This window comes from Ctenopharyngodon idella, chromosome 2, assembly GCF_019924925.1.
Source record: "Ctenopharyngodon idella isolate HZGC_01 chromosome 2, HZGC01, whole genome shotgun sequence".
NCBI classification, from domain to species: Eukaryota; Metazoa; Chordata; class Actinopteri; order Cypriniformes; family Xenocyprididae; genus Ctenopharyngodon; species Ctenopharyngodon idella.
Window position 1 is genome coordinate 26,764,423 of NC_067221.1, and position 19,240 is coordinate 26,783,662.

Consider the following 19,240-nt stretch of genomic DNA (forward strand, 5'->3'; position numbering starts at 1 on the left):
GCTAACTACCGTGTTTCTCCCACTTTCCATGTGTCGTTGCTGAAACCCTCTGGTGGTCCGAGAGGAGAGCCGGAGGGAGCCGAAGCCCACAACCCCCCGCCCTTGATGATCGAAGGCGAGGAAGCCTATCAGGTTCGAGAGTTGCTCGATTCCAGGCGCCGGGGGAGGAGACTACAGTACCTAGTCGACTGGGAGGGGTACGGCCCGGAGGAGCGATCTTGGGTCAATGCGGATGATATCCTGGACCCATCACTCATAGACGAGTTTCATCGGACGCATCCGGAGAGACCGGCCCCTCGACCACGTGGTAGACCCCGGCGCCCACTTCCTCGCGTCTGGAGCCGCTCGCGGGGGGGGGGCTCTGTCACGAATGTGGCTCCCTCGCCTCCTCCTCCACACCACCGGAGGGAGCCATCACCTGAATACTGACTGTTTCCCATTCGGACTACGTTTCCCATAGGCCCTCATTCCTGGGACTGATTGCGCACACACCTGCACCTCATCACACTCACACTATTTAAGCCACACACTCACACATACACACCGCAAAGTCTTGATTTGCCCTGGTGATCATTACTGAGCGTTTTCTTGTGGACTGTTTCTCCGTTACCGTTGGATTGTTTATTCTCTGTGATTCTTTGCTGCCTGCCCTGATCCCTGCCTGTGTACTGGACTGTGTTTGTTTTCCGCCTGCCCTGATCTCTGCCTGTGACTTGACACCGTTTGTCTGCCGCCTGCCTCGACCATTGCCTGTCCCTGTTTATGTCTTTGCCCTTGCCCCTATCTACTTTGGTGATTGTTCTAATAAAAGCTGCAAATGGATCCCCACTCTGCCGACCCTTCATTACAGGTACCTTTGTTATTCTTTTAACCACAATTAAATGATGGTCACTGCAGCCGACTGGAATAGAGACAGCCGCAGAACACAACTCAATTACATTTGTAAAAATCAAATCAATAAGAGTTGCTGAATATGCCCCATCAGCTTTCAAACTTACTCTTGTATACTCAGTAACCACCTGTGACAAATTACAAGTATTAGCGAATGAAAATAACTTACTCCTTAATGTACAACTTTCAGATTTCCAGTCTATATTTAAATCTCCTAAGAAAAATGTTTCATTTCCTGTATCACATGCTCTATCCAACATTTCACACATTTGATCTAGGTACATTATTGTAGTATTTGGCGGTCTGTAACAGCATGCAATGAGGACCGGTCTTAAATGTGGAATTTGTAGTTGTAACCAGATTACTTCCACTCCTATAATAGTTAGGTCCCTTCGAACTATAACTGGAATTTGGCTTTGAACATAACAAGCTACCCCTCCTCCATATAAATTTCTATCTTGCCTGTAAATATTATATCCATCTATATTCAACACAGTGCTATTTATTGTTGAATCTAAATGTGTTTCTAATATGACTAATACCTGTAAATTATAATCCTGTATAATTTCTGAAATGTCACTTACTTTATTCCGTAAACTACAAATATTCAAATGAGCAATTTTAAAACCACCTTTTTCCAACATAATATTGTATTCAACCATCTGACACCTGGTCCTTTCTTATCATCACTCTTATTATACTTTTAATATCACCTTGAGCTTTTACTAGAACACACACAACATGTAAACACTCACAAAACAAATTCATCCACACACTCATGCACACAGCAGTTCTCTGGTTTTACTTTGTTATTCTTATTAATAACTGTTTTATGTTTTATTATCCTATTCCAGTGGTTCTCAAACCTGTCCTTGCTCCTGGAGTACCACCAGCCATGCACATTTTGTATGTCTCCCTATATCTGACACACACATTTCAGGTCTTGCAGTCTCTACTAATGAGCTCATGAGTTGAATCAGGTGTGATAGATAAGAGAGACATACAAAATATGCAGGTCTGGTGGTACTCTGTCATTACAGAACACTAGACCACTATATGATTCCAGCAACAACAGCTTCATCTCATCTTGTTCGCATTGTTAGCGTTCTACAGTCCAGTGTTCTCAGCATTTATCAGTTTGGGGGTCTCAGTAGTCCCAAGTCCGGTGGTCCCAGTGCCCCCTTAGTCTGATCCCTGTGTCTGGTGGTTATGGTGATTTCTGTCACTGCCACAGAGGCCATCCCTAAACTCTCTGTGCTCACTGTTACGGCCACGGAAGCCATTCCTGAACTCTATGTGCTCAACAGTTTGACAACAAGTCAATGCTTACAATTAGACAAAAAATGTTAATGGCAAAATATTAGCTTACCTTTTCAATATATGTAATGATCTCATCATTGCTCAGCTCAACAAAGGATCTCATTTTTAAAGTTGCATAAGCAAATGCTTTCATATCTACAACATTCAAATTTAAATTAGATTAATTCCAGTGTAGGTGAATACAACTTTAATAACAAAAACTGGATAGTGAATAATGAGAAAAAATGCATAAACATAAAATAAATTTTGCTTACTTCGGGGGAGAACATTTGGAGATGAAGATGTAGACTGACTTGCTGGCTGAAGTGTAGATGTAAGAGTTGTTTGTTGAGATGTAGATGTTGGTGCAGTTGTTGTTTGAGTTGTAGATATTGATGTAGATGTTGATAACTTTGTTGACTGAGTTGTGGATTTTGATACAGTTGATTGAGCTGTAGATGTTGGTGCAGTTGTTGTGTAAATTGGTGTTAATGCAGTAGATGTATTTGTTGCAAGTGTTGTTGATTGAGCTGTAGATGCTGGTGTAGTTGATGTAGATGTTAGTGCAGGTGTTGTTGTTGATTGAGCTGTAGATGCTACTCTATTTGATGTTGGTTCAGATGTTGTCAAGTGAGATGCAGATGTTAGTGCACTTGATGTAAATCTTGATGTTGGTTCTACCGCAGTTGTTGACTCCATTGTCATTGTTTCAGATGTAGATGCTGATCTACTTGATATTTCTGGTTCAGTTGTAGATGTAGTTTCATTTCTTGGTCGGGTTGTAGTTGTTGTTGGTGCAGGAGTAGGTGTAGACTGAGATATAGATGTTACTGTAGTTGATGTAGATATTTGTTCAGGGGTTGTCGAGTAAGATGTAGATGATATTGCAGATGTTACTTGAGTTGTTTCTGGTTGAGATGTTGTGATTTCAGTAGTTGTTACTGGAGTTGAAGTAGATGTTGGTTCAGGGATGGTTGAGTGAGATGTAGATGTTGATGCAGATGTTGTTACTTGAGTTGTTTCTGGTTGAGTTGTTGTTGAGGTTTCAGTTGATGTTACTGTAGTTGATGTAGATGTTGGTTCAGGGGTTGTCGAGTGAGATGCAGATGTAGATGCAGATGTTACTTGAGTTGTTTCTGGTTGAGTTGTTGTTGAGGTTTCAGTTGATGTTACTGTAGATGATGTAGATGTTGGTTCAGGGGTTGTCGAGTGAGATGTAGATGTTGATGCAGATGTTGTTACTGGAGTTATTTCTGGTTGAAATGATGTGGTTTCAGTTGTTGTTACTTTAGTTGATGTAGATGTTGGTTCAGGGGTTGTTGAATGAGATGTAGATGTTGATGCAGATGTTACTTGAGTTGTTTCTGGTTGAGTTGTTGTGGTTTCAGTTGTTGTTGTTACTGTAGTTGTTGTAGATGTTGGTTCAGGGGTTGTTGAGTGAGATGTAGATGTTGATGCAGATGTTGTTACTGGAATTGTTTCTGGTTGAGATGTGGTTTCAGTTGTTGTTACTGTAGTTGATGTAGATGTTGGTTCAGGGTTTGAGTGAGATGTAGACGCTAATGCAGATGTTGTTACTTGAGTTGTTTCTGGTTGAGATGTGGTTTCAGTTGTTGTTACTGTAGTTGATGTAGATGTTGGTTCAGGGGTTGTCGAGTGAGATGCAGATGTTGATGCAGATGTTGTTACTTGAGTTGTTTCTGGTTGAGATGTTGTTGTGGTTTCAGTTGTTGTTACTGGAGTTGATGTAGATGTTGCTTCAGGGGTTGTTGAGTGAGATGTAGATGTTGATGCAGATGTTGTTACTGGAGTTGTTTCTGGTTGAGATGTGGTTTCAGTTGTTGTTACTGTAGTTGATGTAGATGTTGGTTCAGGGTTTGATTGAGATGTAGACGCTAATGCAGATGTTGTTACTTGAGTTGTTTCTGGTTGAGATGTGGTTTCAGTTGTTGTTACTGTAGTTGATGTAGATGTTGGTTCAGGGGTTGTCGAGTGAGATGCAGATGTTGATGCAGATGTTGTTACTTGAGTTGTTTCTGGTTGAGATGTTGTTGTGGTTTCAGTTGATGTCACTGTAGTTGATGTAGATGTTGCTTCAGGGGTTGTTGAGTGAGATGTAGATGTTGATGCAGATGTTGTTACTGGAGTTGTTTCTGGTTGAGTTGTTGTGCTTTCAGTTGATGTTACTGTAGTCAATGTAGATGTTAGTTTAGGAGTTGTCGAGTGAGATGATGTAGATGCAGATGTTACTGGAGTTGATTCTGTTTGAGATGTTGTGGTTTCAGTTGATGTTACAGTAGTTGATGTAGATGTTGGTTCAGGGGTTGTCAAGTCAGATGTAGATGCAGATGTTACTTGAGTTGTTTCTGTTTGAGATGTTGTTGTGGTTTCAGTTGATGTTAATGTAGTTGAAGTAGATGTTGGTTCAGGGGTTGTCGAGTGAGATGTAGATGTTGATGCAGATGTTGTTACTGGAGTTGTTTCTGGTTGAGATGTTGTTGTGGTTTCAGTTGTTGTTACTGTAGTTGATGTAGATGTTGGTTCAGGGGTTGTCAAGTCAGATGTAGATGCAGATGTTACTTGAGTTGTTTCTGTTTGAGATGTTGTTGTGGTTTCAGTTGATGTTACAGTAGTTGATGTAGATGTTGGTTCAGGGGTTGTCGAGTGAGATGTAGATGTTGATGCAGATGTTGTTACTGGAGTTATTTCTGGTTGAAATGATGTGGTTTCAGTTGTTGTTACTTTAGTTGTTGTAGATGTTGGTTCAGGGGTTGTCGAGTGAGATGCAGATGTTGATGCAGATGTTGTTACTTGAGTTGTTTCTGGTTGAGATGTTGTTGTGGTTTCAGTTGATATTACTGTAGTTGATGTAGATGTTGGTTCAGAGGTTGTCGAGTGAGATGTAGATGTTGATGCAGATGTTGTTACTGGAGTTGTTTCTGGTTGAGTTGTTGTGCTTTCAGTTGACGTTACTGTAGTCAATGTAGATGTTAGTTTAGGAGTTGTCGAGTGAGATGATGTAGATGCAGATGTTACTGGAGTTGATTCTGTTTGAGATGTTGTGGTTTCAGTTGATGTTACAGTAGTTGATGTAGATGTTGGTTCAGGGGTTGTTGATTGAGATGTAGATGTTGATGCAGATGTTGTTACTGGAGTTGTTTCTGGTTGAGATGTTGTTGTGGTTTCAGTTGTTGTTACTGTAGTTGATGTAGATGTTGGTTCAGGGGTTGTCAAGTCAGATGTAGATGCAGATGTTACTTGAGTTGTTTCTGTTTGAGATGTTGTTGTGGTTTCAGTTGTTTTTACTGGAGATGGTGTAGATGTTGGGTCAGGTGTTATCGAGTGAGATGTAGATGTTGATGCAGATGTTGTTACTTGAGTTGTTTCTGGTTGAGATGATGTGGTTTCGGCTGTTGTTACTGGAGTCGATGTAGATGTTAGTTCAGGCATTGTCAAGTCAGATGTAGATGTAGATGCAGATGTTACTTGAGTTGTTTCTGTTTGAGATGTTGTGATTTCAGTTGATGTTACAGTAGTTGATGTAGATGTTGGTTCAGGGGTTGTCGGGTGAGATGTAGATGTAGATGCAGATGTTACTGGAATTGTTTCTGGTTGAGACGTTGTGGTTTCAGTTGTTGTCACTGGAGTTGATGTAGATGTTGGTTCAGGGGTTGTTGATTGAGATGTAGATGCAGATGTTACTTGAGTTGTTTCTGTTTGAGATGTTGTTGTGGTTTCAGTTGTTCTTACTGGAGATGATGTAGATGTTAGTCCAGGGGTTGTCGAGTGAGATGATGTTGATGCAGATGTTACTGAAGTTGTTTCTGGTTGAGATGTTGTGGTTTCAGTTGTTGTTACTGGAGTCGATGTAGATGTTGGTTCAGGGGTTGTCAAGTCAGACGCAGATATAGATGTAGATGTTACTTGAGTTGTTTCTGGTTGAGTTGTTGTGTTTTCAGTTGTTGTTACTGTAGATGACGTAGATGTTGGTTCAGGGGTTGTCGAGTGAGATATAGATGTAGATGCAGATGTTACTGGAGTTGTTTCTGGTTGAGACGTTGTGGTTTCAGTTGTTGTTACTGGAGTTGATGTAGATTTTGGTTTAGGGGTTGTTAAGTGAGATGTAGATGTAGATGCAGATGTTACTTGATTTGTTTCTGTTTGAGATGTTGTTGTGGTTTCAGTTGTTGTTACTGGAGATGATGTAGATGTTAGTCCAGGGGTTGTCGAGTGAGATGATGTTGATGCAGATGTTACTTGAGTTGTTTCTGGTTGAAACGTTGTGGTTTCAGTTGATGTTACTGGAGTTGATGTAGATGCTGATTCAGCGGTTGTTGAGTGAGATGTAGATGTAGATGCAGCTGTTACTTGAGTTGTTTCTGGTTGAGACATTGTGGTTTCAGTTGTTGTTACTGGAGTTGATGTAGATTTTGGTTTAGGGGTTGTTAAGTGAGATGTAGATGTTGATGCAGATGTTGTTACTGGAGTTGTTTCTGTTTGAGATGTTGTTGTGGTGTCAGTTGATGTTACTGTAGTTGATGTAGATGTTGGTTCAGGGGTTGTCGAGTGAGATGCAGATGTAGATGCAGATGTTACTTGAGTTGTTTCTGGTTGAGACATTGTTGTGGTTCCAGTTGAAGTTTCTGTAGATGATGTAGATGTTGATGCAGATGTTGTTACTGGAGTTATTTCTGGTTGAAATGATGTGGTTTCAGTTGTTGTTACTTTAGTTGATGTAGATGTTGGTTCAGGGGATGTTGATGCAGATGTAGATGTTACTTGAGTTGTTTCTGGTTGAGTTGTTGTGGTTTCAGTTGTTGTTGTTACTGTAGTTGTTGTAGATGTTGGTTCAGGGGTTGTTGAGTGAGATGTAGATGTTGATGCAGATGTTGTTACTGGAATTGTTTCTGGTTGAGATGTGGTTTTAGTTGTTGTTACTGTAGTTGATGTAGATGTTGGTTCAGGGGTTGTTGATTGAGATGTAGATGCAGATGTTACTTGAGTTGTTTCTGTTTGAGATGTTGTTGTGGTTTCAGTTGTTGTTACTGGAGATGATGTAGATGTTAGTCCAGGGGTTGTCGAGTGAGATGATGTTGATGCAGATGTTACTTGAGTTGTTTCTGGTTGAGATGTTGTTGTGGTTTCAGTTGTTGTTAATGGAGTTGATGTAGATGTTGGTTCAGAGGTTGTCGAGTGAGATGTAGATGTTGATGCAGATGTTATTAATTGAGTTGTTTCTGGTTGAGTTGTTGTTGAGGTTTCAGTTGATGTTACTGTAGTTGATGTAGATGTTGGTTCAGGGGTTGTCGAGTGAGATGTAGATGTTGATGCAGATGTTGTTACTGGAGATGTTTCTGGTTGACTTGTTGTGCTTTCAGTTGATGTTACTGTAGTCAATGTAGATGTTAGTTTAGAAGTTGTCGAGTGAGATGATGTAGATGCAGATGTTACTGGAGTTGATTCTGTTTGAGATGTTGTGGTTTCAGTTGATGTTACAGAAGTTGATGTAGATGTTGGTTCAGGGGTTGTTGATTGAGATGTAGATGTTGATGCAGATATTGTTACTGGAGTTGTTTCTGGTTGAGATGTTGTTGTGGTTTCAGTTGTTGTTACTGTAGTTGATGTAGATGTTGGTTCAGGGGTTGTCAAGTCAGATGTAGATGTAGATGTTACTGGAGTTGTTTCTGGTTGAGACGTTGTGGTTTCAGTTGTTGTCACTGGAGTTGATGTAGATGTTGGTTCAGGGGTTGTTGATTGAGATGTAGATGCAGATGTTACTTGAGTTGTTTCTGGTTGAGTTGTTGTTGTGCTTTCAGTTGATGTTACTGTAGATGACGTAGATTTTGGTTTAGGGGTTGTTAAGTGAGATGTAGATGTTGATGCAGATGTTGTTACTGGAGTTGTTTCTGTTTGAGATGTTGTTGTGGTGTCAGTTGATGTTACAGTAGTTGATATAGATGTTGGTTCAGGGGTTGTTGAGAGAGATGTAGATGTTGATGCAGATGTTGTTACTGGAGTTGTTTCTGGTTGAGTTGTTGTTGTGCTTTCAGTTGATGTTACTGTAGTCGATGCAGATGTTAGTTCAAGAGTTGTCGAGTGAGATGATGTAGATGCAGATGTTACTTGAGTTGTTTCTGTTTGAGATGTTGTTGTGGTTTCAGTTGATGTGACAGTAGTTGATGTAGATGCTGTTTCAGGGGTTGTTGAGTGAGATGTAGATGTTGATGCAGATGTTGTTACTGGAGTTGTTTCTGCTTGAGGTGTTGTGGTTTCAGTTGTTTTTACTGGAGATGATGTAGATGTTGGGTCAGGTGTTATCGAGTGAGATGTAGATGTTGATGCAGATGTTGTTACTTGAGTTGTTTCTGGTTGAGATGATGTGGTTTCGGCTGTTGTTACTGGAGTCGATGTAGATGTTAGTTCAGGCGTTGTCAAGTCAGATGTAGATGTAGATGCAGATGTTACTTGAGTTGTTTCTGTTTGAGATGTTGTGATTTCAGTTGATGTTACAGTAGTTGATGTAGATGTTGGTTCAGGGGTTGTTGAGTGAGATGTAGATGTTGATGCAGATGTTACTGGAGTTGCTTCTGGTTGAGATGTTATGGTTTCAGTTGTTGTTACTGGAGTCGATGTAGATGTTGGTTCAGGGGTTGTTGAGTGAGATGTAGATGTTGATGCAGATGTTGTTACTGGAGTTGTTTCTGGTTGAGATGTTGTGGTTTCAGTTGTTGTTACTGGAGATGATGTAGATGTTGGATCAGGTGTTATTGAGTGAGATGTAGATGTTAATTCAGATGTTGTTACTTGAGTTATTTCTGGTTGAGATGTTATGGTTTCAGTTGTTGTTACTGGAGTCGATGTAGATGTTAGTTCAGGCGTTGTCAAGTCAGATGTAGATGCAGATGTTACTTGAGTTGTTTCTGTTTGAGATGTTGTTGTGGTTTCAGTTGATGTTACAGTTGTTGATGTAGATGCTGTTTCAGGGGTTGTTGAGTGAGATGTAGATGTTGATGCAGATGTTGTTATTGGAGTTGTTTCTGGTTGAGATGTTGTGGTTTCAGTTGTTGTTACTGGAGATGATGTAGATGTGGGGTCAGGTGTTATCGAGTGAGATGTAGATGTTGATTCAGATGTTGTTACTGGAATTGTTTCTGGTTGAGTTGTTGTTGTTGTGCCTTCAGTTGATGTTACTGTAGTCGATGTAGATGTTAGTTCAGGGGTTGTCGAGTGAGATGATGTAGGTGCAGATGTTACTTGAATTGTTCCTGTTTGAGATGTTGTGGTTTCAGTTGATGTTACAGTAGTTGATGTAGATGTTGCTTCAGGGCTTGTTGAGTGAGGTATAGATGTTGATGCAGATGTTGTTACTGGAGTTGTTTCTGGTTGAGTTGTTGTTATGCTTTCAGTTGATGTTACTGTAGTCGATGCAGATGTTAGTTCAGGAGTTGTCGAGTGAGATGTAGATCCAGATGTTGTTACTGGAGTTGTTTCTGGTTGAGATGTTGTGGTTTCAGTTGTTGATACTGTATTTGACGTCGATGTTGGTTCAGGGGTTGTTGAGTGAGATGTAGATGTTGATGCAGATGATGTTACTGGAGTTGTTTCTGTTTGAGATGTTGTTGTGGTTTCAGTTGTTGTTACTGTAGTTGATGTAGATGTTGGTTCAGGTGTTGATGCAGATGTTGTTACTTGAGTTGTTTCTGGTTGAGATGATGTGGTTTCGGTTGTTGTTATTGTATTTGATGTAGATGTTGGTTTAGGGGTTGTCGAGTGAGATGATGTAAATGCAGATGTTACTTGAGTTGTTTCTGTTTGAGATGTTGTTGTGGTTTTAGTTGATGTTACATTAGTTGATGTAGATGTTGGTTCAGGGGTTGTTGAGTGAGATGTAGATGTTGATGCAGATGATGTTACTGGAGTTGTTTCTGTTTGAGATGTTGTTGTGGTTTCAGTTGATGTTACAGTAGTTGATGTAGATGCTGTTTCAGGGGTTTTTGAGTGAGATGTATATGTTGATGCAGATGTTGTTATTGGAGTTGTTTCTGGTTGAGATGATGTGGTTTCGGTTGTTGTTACTGGAGTCGATGTAGATGTTAGTTCAGGCGTTGTCAAGTCAGATGTAGATTTAGATGCAGATGTTACTTGAGTTGTTTCTGTTTGAGATGTTATTGTGGTTTCAGTTGATGTTACAGTAGTTGATGTAGATGCTGTTTCAGGGGTTGTTGAGTGAGATGTAGATGTTGATGCAGATGTTGTTACTGGAGTTGTTTCTGGTTGAGATGTTGTGGTTTCAGTTGTTGTTACTGTATTTGATTTAGATGTTGGGTCAGGTGTTATCGAGTGAGATGTAGATGTTGATTCAGATGTTGTTACTGGAATTGTTTCTGGTTGAGATGTTGTGGTTTCAGTTGCTGTTACAGTAGTTGATGTAGATGTTAGTTCAGGAGTTGTCGAGTGAGATGTAGATGTTGATGCAGATATTGTTACTGGAGTTGTTTCTGGTTGAGATGTTGTGGTTTCAGTTGTTGTTACTGTATTTGATGTAGATGTTGGTTCAGGGGTTGTTGAGTGAGATGTAGATGTTGATGCAGATGTTGTTACTGGAGTTGTTTCTGGTTGAGATGTTATGGTTTCAGTTGTTGTTACTGGAGTTGATGTAGATGTTGGTTCAGGGGTTGTTGAGTGAGATGTAGATGTTAATTCAGATGTTGTTACTTGAGTTATTTCTGGCTGAGATGATGTGGTTTCAGTTGTTGTTACTGGAGTCGATGTAGATGTTGGTTTAGGCGTTGTCAAGTCAGATGTAGATGTTGATGCAGATGTTACTTGAGTTGTTTCTGTTTGAGATGTTATTGTGGTTTCAGTTGATGTTACAGTAGTTGATGTAGATGCTGTTTCAGGGGTTGTTGAGTGAGATGTAGATGTTGATGCAGATGTTGTTATTGGAGTTGTTTCTGGTTGAGATGTTGTGGTTTCAGTTGTTGTTACTGGAGATGATGTAGATGTTGGGTCAGGTGTTATCGAGTGAGATGTAGATGTTGATGCAGATTTTGTTACTTGAGTTGTTTCTGTTTGAGATGACGTGGGTTCGGTTGTTGTTACTGGAGTCGATGTAGATGTTAGTTCAGGCGTTGTCAATTCAGATGTAGATGTTGATGCAGATGTTACTTGAGTTGTTTCTGTTTGAGATGTTGTGGTTTCAGTTGATGTTACAGTAGTTGATGTAGATGCTGTTTCAGGGCTTGTTGAGTGAGATATAGATGTTGATGCAGATGTTGTTACTGGAGTTGTTTCTGGTTGAGTTGTTGTTATGCTTTCAGTTGATGTTACTGTAGTCGATGCAGATGTTAGTTCAGGAGTTGTCGAGTGAGATGTAGATGCAGATGTTGTTACTGGAGTTGTTTCTGGTTGAGATGTTGTGGTTTCAGTTGTTGTTACTGTATTTGACGTAGATGTTGGTTCAGGGGTTGTTGAGTGAGATGTAGATGTTGATGCAGATGATGTTACTGGAGTTGTTTCTGTTTGAGATGTTGTGGTTTCAGTTGATGTTACAGTAGTTGATGTAGATGCTGTTTCAGGGGTTGTTGAGTGAGATGTAGATGTTGATGCAGATGTTGTTACTGGAGTTCTTTCTGTTTCAGGTGCTGTGGTTTCAGTTGTTGTTACTGGAGGTGATGTAGATGTTGGGTCAGGTGTTGATGCAGATGTTGTTACTTGAGTTGTTTCTGGTTGAGATGATGTGGTTTCGGTTGTTGTTACTGGAGTCGATGTAGATGTTAGTTCAGGCGTTGTCAATTCAGATGTAGATGTTGATGCAGATGTTACTTGAGTTGTTTCTGTTTGAGATGTTGTTGTGGTTTCAGTTGATGTTACAGTAGTTGATGTAGATGCTGTTTCAGGGGTTGTTGAGTGAGATGTAGATGTTGATGCAGATGTTGTTACTGGAGTTGTTTCTGGTTGATATGTTGTGGTTTCAGTTGTTGTTACTGTAGTGATGTAGATGTTAGTTCAGGAGTTAGTCGAGTGAGATGTAGATGTTGATGCAGATATTGTTACTTGAGTTGTTTCTGGTTGAGATGATGTGGTTTCGTTGTTGTTACTGGAGTCGATGTTGATGTTAGTTCAGGCGTTGTCAATTCAGATGTAGATGTAGATGCAGATGTTACTTGAGTTGTTTCTGTTTGAGATGTTGTGGTTTCAGTTGATGTTACAGAAGTTGATGTAGATGCTGTTTCAGGGGTTGTTGAGTGAGATGTAGATGTTGATGCAGATGTTGTTACTGGAGTTGTTTCTGGTTGAGATGTTATGGTTTCAGTTTTTGTTACTGGAGTTGATGTAGATGTTGGTTTAGGGGTTGTTGAGTGAGATATAGATGTTGATGCAGATGTTGTTATTGGAGTTGTTTCTGTTTGAGATGTTGTGGTTTCAGTTGTTGTTACTGGAGATGATGTAGATGTTGGGTCAGGTGTTATTGAGTGAGATGTAGATGTTAATTCAGATGTTGTTACTTGAGTTATTTCTGGTTGAGATGATGTGGTTTCAGTTGTTGTTACTGGAGTCGATGTAGATGTTAGTTCAGGCGTTGTCAAGTCAGATGTAGATGTTGATGCAGATGTTACTTGAGTTGTTTCTGTTTGAGATGTTGTTGTGGTTTCAGTTGTTGTTACTGGAGATGATGTAGATGTTCGGTCAGGTGTTATCGAGTGAGATGTAGATGTTGATTCAGATGTTGTTACTGGAATTGTTTCTGGTTGAGTTGTTGTTGTGCCTTCAGTTGATGTTACTGTAGTTGATGTAGATGTTGCTTCAGGGCTTGTTGAGTGAGATATAGATGTTGATGCAGATGTTACAGTAGTTGAGGAAGATGCTGTTTCAGGGGTTGTTGAGTGAGATGTAGACGTTGATGCAGATGTTGTTATTGGAGTTGTTTCTGGTTGAGATGTTGTGGTTTCAGTTGTTGTTACTGGAGATGATGTAGATGTTGGGTCAGGTGTTATCGAGTGAGATGTAGATGTTGATTCAGATGTTGTTACTGGAGTTGTTTCTGGTTGAGTTGTTGTTATGCTTTCAGTTGATGTTACTGTAGTCGATGCAGATGTTAGTTCAGGAGTTGTCGAGTGAGATGTAGATGTTGATGCAGATGTTGTTACTGGAGTTGTTTCTGGTTGAGATGTTGTGGTTTCAGTTGTTGTTATTGTATTTGATGTAGATGTTGGTTCAGGGGTTGTTGAGTGAGATATAGATGTTGATGCAGAAGATGTTACTGGAGTTGTTTCTGTTTGAGATGTTGTTGTGGTTTCAGTTGATGTTACTGGAGTCGATGTAGATGTTGGTTCAGGGGTTGTTGAGTGAGATGTAGATACTGATGCAGATGTTGTCACTGGAGTTGTTTCTGTTTGAGATGTTGTTTTTTCAGTTGATGTTACAGTAGTTGATGTAGATGTTGCTTCAGGGGTTGTTGAGTGAGATGTAGATGTTGATGGAGATGTTGTTACTGGAGTTGTTTCTGGCTGAGTTGTTATGCTTTCAGTTGATGTTACTGTAGTCGATGCAGATGTTAGTTCAGGAGTTGTCGAGTGAGATGATGTAAATGCAGATGTTACTTGAGTTGTTTCTGTTTGAGATGTTGTTGTGGTTTTAGTTGATGTTACATTAGTTGATGTAGATGTTGGTTCAGGGGTTGTTGAGTGAGATGTAGATGTTGATGCAGATGATGTTACTGGAGTTGTTTCTGTTTGAGATGTTGTTGTGGTTTCAGTTGATGTTACAGTAGTTGATGTAGATGCTGTTTCAGGGGTTTTTGAGTGAGATGTATATGTTGATGCAGATGTTGTTACTGGAGTTGTTTCTGGTTGAGATGATGTGGTTTCGGTTGTTGTTACTGGAGTCGATGTAGATGTTAGTTCAGGCGTTGTCAAGTCAGATGTAGATTTAGATGCAGATGTTACTTGAGTTGTTTCTGTTTGAGATGTTGTGATTTCAGTTGCTGTTACAGTAGTTGATGTAGATGTTGCTTCAGGGGTTGTTGAGTGAGATATAGATGTTGATGCAGATGTTGTTACTGGAGTTGTTTCTGGTTGAGTTATTGTTATGCTTTCAGTTGATGTTACTGTAGTCGATGCAGATGTTAGTTCAGGAGTTGTCGAGTGAGATGTAGATGTTGATGCAGATATTGTTACTGGAGTTGTTTCTGGTTGAGATGTTGTGGTTTCAGTTGTTGTTACTGTATTTGATGTAGATGTTGGTTCAGGGGTTGTTGAGTGAGATGTAGATGTTGATGCAGATGTTGTTACTGGAGTTGTTTCTGGTTGAGATGTTATGGTTTCAGTTGTTGTTACTGGAGTTGATGTAGATGTTGGTTCAGGGGTTGTTGAGTGAGATGTAGATGTTAATTCAGATGTTGTTACTTGAGTTATTTCTGGCTGAGATGATGTGGTTTCAGTTGTTGTTACTGGAGTCGATGTAGATGTTGGTTTAGGCGTTGTCAAGTCAGATGTAGATGTTGATGCAGATGTTACTTGAGTTGTTTCTGTTTGAGATGTTATTGTGGTTTCAGTTGATGTTACAGTAGTTGATGTAGATGCTGTTTCAGGGGTTGTTGAGTGATATGTAGATGTTGATGCAGATGTTGTTATTGGAGTTGTTTCTGGTTGAGATGTTGTGGTTTCAGTTGTTGTTACTGGAGATGATGTAGATGTTGGGTCAGGTGTTATCGAGTGAGATGTAGATGTTGATGCAGATGTTGTTACTTGAGTTGTTTCTGTTTGAGATGACGTGGGTTCGGTTGTTGTTACTGGAGTCGATGTAGATGTTAGTTCAGGCGTTGTCAATTCAGATGTAGATGTAGATGCAGATGTTGTTACTGGAGTTGTTTCTGGTTGAGTTATTGTTATGCTTTCAGTTGATGTTACTGTAGTCGATGCAGATGTTAGTTCAGGAGTTGTCGAGTGAGATGTAGATGTTGATGCAGATATTGTTACTGGAGTTGTTTCTGGTTGAGATGTTGTGGTTTCAGTTGTTGTTACTGTATTTGATGTAGATGTTGGTTCAGGGGTTGTTGAGTGAGATGTAGATGTTGATTCAGATGATGTTACTGGAGTTGTTTCTGTTTGAGATGTTGTTGTGGTTTCAGTTGATGTTACAGTAGTTGATGTAGATGCTGTTTCAGGGGTTGTTGAGTGAGATGTAGATGTTGATGCAGATGTTGTTACTGGAGTTGTTTCTGGTTGAGATGTTGTGGTTTCAGTTGTTGTTACTGTATTTGATTTAGATGTTGGGTCAGGTGTTATCGAGTGAGATGTAGATGTTGATTCAGATGTTGTTACTGGAATTGTTTCTGGTTGAGATGTTGTGGTTTCAGTTGCTGTTACAGTAGTTGATGTAGATGTTAGTTCAGGAGTTGTCGAGTGAGATGTAGATGTTGATGCAGATATTGTTACTGGAGTTGTTTCTGGTTGAGATGTTGTGGTTTCAGTTGTTGTTACTGTATTTGATGTAGATGTTGGTTCAGGGGTTGTTGAGTGAGATGTAGATGTTGATGCAGATGTTGTTACTGGAGTTGTTTCTGGTTGAGATGTTATGGTTTCAGTTGTTGTTACTGGAGTTGATGTAGATGTTGGTTCAGGGGTTGTTGAGTGAGATGTAGATGTTAATTCAGATGTTGTTACTTGAGTTATTTCTGGCTGAGATGATGTGGTTTCAGTTGTTGTTACTGGAGTCGATGTAGATGTTGGTTTAGGCGTTGTCAAGTCAGATGTAGATGTTGATGCAGATGTTACTTGAGTTGTTTCTGTTTGAGATGTTATTGTGGTTTCAGTTGATGTTACAGTAGTTGATGTAGATGCTGTTTCAGGGGTTGTTGAGTGAGATGTAGATGTTGATGCAGATGTTGTTATTGGAGTTGTTTCTGGTTGAGATGTTGTGGTTTCAGTTGTTGTTACTGGAGATGATGTAGATGTTGGGTCAGGTGTTATCGAGTGAGATGTAGATGTTGATGCAGATTTTGTTACTTGAGTTGTTTCTGTTTGAGATGACGTGGGTTCGGTTGTTGTTACTGGAGTCGATGTAGATGTTAGTTCAGGCGTTGTCAATTCAGATGTAGATGTTGATGCAGATGTTACTTGAGTTGTTTCTGTTTGAGATGTTGTGGTTTCAGTTGATGTTACAGTAGTTGATGTAGATGCTGTTTCAGGGCTTGTTGAGTGAGATATAGATGTTGATGCAGATGTTGTTACTGGAGTTGTTTCTGGTTGAGTTGTTGTTATGCTTTCAGTTGATGTTACTGTAGTCGATGCAGATGTTAGTTCAGGAGTTGTCGAGTGAGATGTAGATGCAGATGTTGTTACTGGAGTTGTTTCTGGTTGAGATGTTGTGGTTTCAGTTGTTGTTACTGTATTTGACGTAGATGTTGGTTCAGGGGTTGTTGAGTGAGATGTAGATGTTGATGCAGATGATGTTACTGGAGTTGTTTCTGTTTGAGATGTTGTGGTTTCAGTTGATGTTACAGTAGTTGATGTAGATGCTGTTTCAGGGGTTGTTGAGTGAGATGTAGATGTTGATGCAGATGTTGTTACTGGAGTTCTTTCTGTTTCAGGTGCTGTGGTTTCAGTTGTTGTTACTGGAGGTGATGTAGATGTTGGGTCAGGTGTTGATGCAGATGTTGTTACTTGAGTTGTTTCTGTTTGAGATGATGTGGTTTCGGTTGTTGTTACTGGAGTCGATGTAGATGTTAGTTCAGGCGTTGTCAATTCAGATGTAGATGTTGATGCAGATGTTACTTGAGTTGTTTCTGTTTGAGATGTTGTTGTGGTTTCAGTTGATGTTACAGTAGTTGATGTAGATGCTGTTTCAGGGGTTGTTGAGTGAGATGTAGATGTTGATGCAGATGTTGTTACTGGAGTTGTTTCTGGTTGATATGTTGTGGTTTCAGTTGTTGTTACTGGAGATGATGTAGATATTGGGTCAGGTGTTATCGAGTGAGATGTAGATGTTGATGCAGATGTTGTTACTTGAGTTGTTTCTGTTTGAGATGACGTGGGTTCGGTTGTTGTTACTGGAGTCGATGTTGATGTTAGTTCAGGCGTTGTCAATTCAGATGTAGATGTAGATGCAGATGTTACTTGAGTTGTTTCTGTTTGAGATGTTGTGGTTTCAGTTGATGTTACAGAAGTTGATGTAGATGCTGTTTCAGGGGTTGTTGAGTGAGATGTAGATGTTGATGCAGATGTTGTTACTGGAGTTGTTTCTGGTTGAGATGTTATGGTTTCAGTTTTTGTTACTGGAGTTGATGTAGATGTTGGTTCAGGGGTTGTTGAGTGAGATATAGATGTTGATGCAGATGTTGTTATTGGAGTTGTTTCTGTTTGAGATGTTGTGGTTTCAGTTGTTGTTACTAGAGATGATGTAGATGTTGGGTCAGGTGTTATTGAGTGAGATGTAGATGTTAATTCAGATGTTGTTACTTGAGTTATTTCTGGTTGAGATGATGTGGTTTCAGTTGTTGTTACTGGAGTCGATGTAGATGTTAGTTCAGGCGTTGTCAAGTCAGATGTAGATGTTGATGCAGATGTTACTTGAGTTGTTTCTGTTTGAGATGTTGTTGTGGTTTCAGTTGTTGTTACTGGAGATGATGTAGATGTTCGGTCAGGTGTTATCGAGTGAGATGTAGATGTTGATTCAGATGTTGTTACTGGAATTGTTTCTGGTTGAGTTGTTGTTGTGCCTTCAGTTGATGTTACTGTAGTTGATGTAGATGTTGCTTCAGGGCTTGTTGAGTGAGATATAGATGTTGATGCAGATGTTACAGTAGTTGAGGAAGATGCTGTTTCAGGGGTTGTTGAGTGAGATGTAGACGTTGATGCAGATGTTGTTATTGGAGTTGTTTCTGGTTGAGATGTTGTGGTTTCAGTTGTTGTTACTGGAGATGATGTAGATGTTGGGTCAGGTGTTATCGAGTGAGATGTAGATGTTGATTCAGATGTTGTTACTGGAGTTGTTTCTGGTTGAGTTGTTGTTATGCTTTCAGTTGATGTTACTGTAGTCGATGCAGATGTTAGTTCAGGAGTTGTCGAGTGAGATGTAGATGTTGATGCAGATGTTGTTTCTGGTTGAGATGTTGTGGTTTCAGTTGTTGTTATTGTATTTGATGTAGATGTTGGTTTAGGGGTTGTTGAGTGAGATATAGATGTTGATGCAGAAGATGTTACTGGAGTTGTTTCTGTTTGAGATGTTGTGGTTTCAGTTGATGTCACTGGAGTCGATGTAGATGTTGGTTCAGGGGTTGTTGAGTGAGATGTAGATGTTAATTCAGATGTTGTTACTTGAGTTATTTCTGGTTGAGATGATGTGGTTTCAGTTGTTGTTACTGGAGTCGATGTAGATGTTAGTTCAGGCGTTGTCAAGTCAGATGTAGATGTTGATGCAGATGTTACTTGAGTTGTTTCTGTTTGAGATGTTGTTGTGGTTTCAGTTGTTGTTACTGGAGATGATGTAGATGTTCGGTCAGGTGTTATCGAGTGAGATGTAGATGTTGATTCAGATGTTGTTACTGGAATTGTTTCTGGTTGAGTTGTTGTTGTGCCTTCAGTTGATGTTACTGTAGTTGATGTAGATGTTGCTTCAGGGCTTGTTGAGTGAGATATAGATGTTGATGCAGATGTTACAGTAGTTGAGGAAGATGCTGTTTCAGGGGTTGTTGAGTGAGATGTAGACGTTGATGCAGATGTTGTTATTGGAGTTGTTTCTGGTTGAGATGTTGTGGTTTCAGTTGTTGTTACTGGAGATGATGTAGATGTTGGGTCAGGTGTTATCGAGTGAGATGTAGATGTTGATTCAGATGTTGTTACTGGAGTTGTTTCTGGTTGAGTTGTTGTTATGCTTTCAGTTGATGTTACTGTAGTCGATGCAGATGTTAGTTCAGGAGTTGTCGAGTGAGATGTAGATGTTGATGCAGATGTTGTTTCTGGTTGAGATGTTGTGGTTTCAGTTGTTGTTATTGTATTTGATGTAGATGTTGGTTTAGGGGTTGTTGAGTGAGATATAGATGTTGATG

At 39.9% G+C, this 19,240-nt stretch overlaps 1 pseudogene; it reads right to left on the reverse strand.

The window, feature by feature from the left end:
• Window positions 1–2,245: 2,245 nt before the first annotated feature.
• The window catches only part of LOC127500997 (mucin-2-like), a 28,420-nt pseudogene continuing 11,425 nt past the window's right edge, over window positions 2,246–19,240 (reverse strand).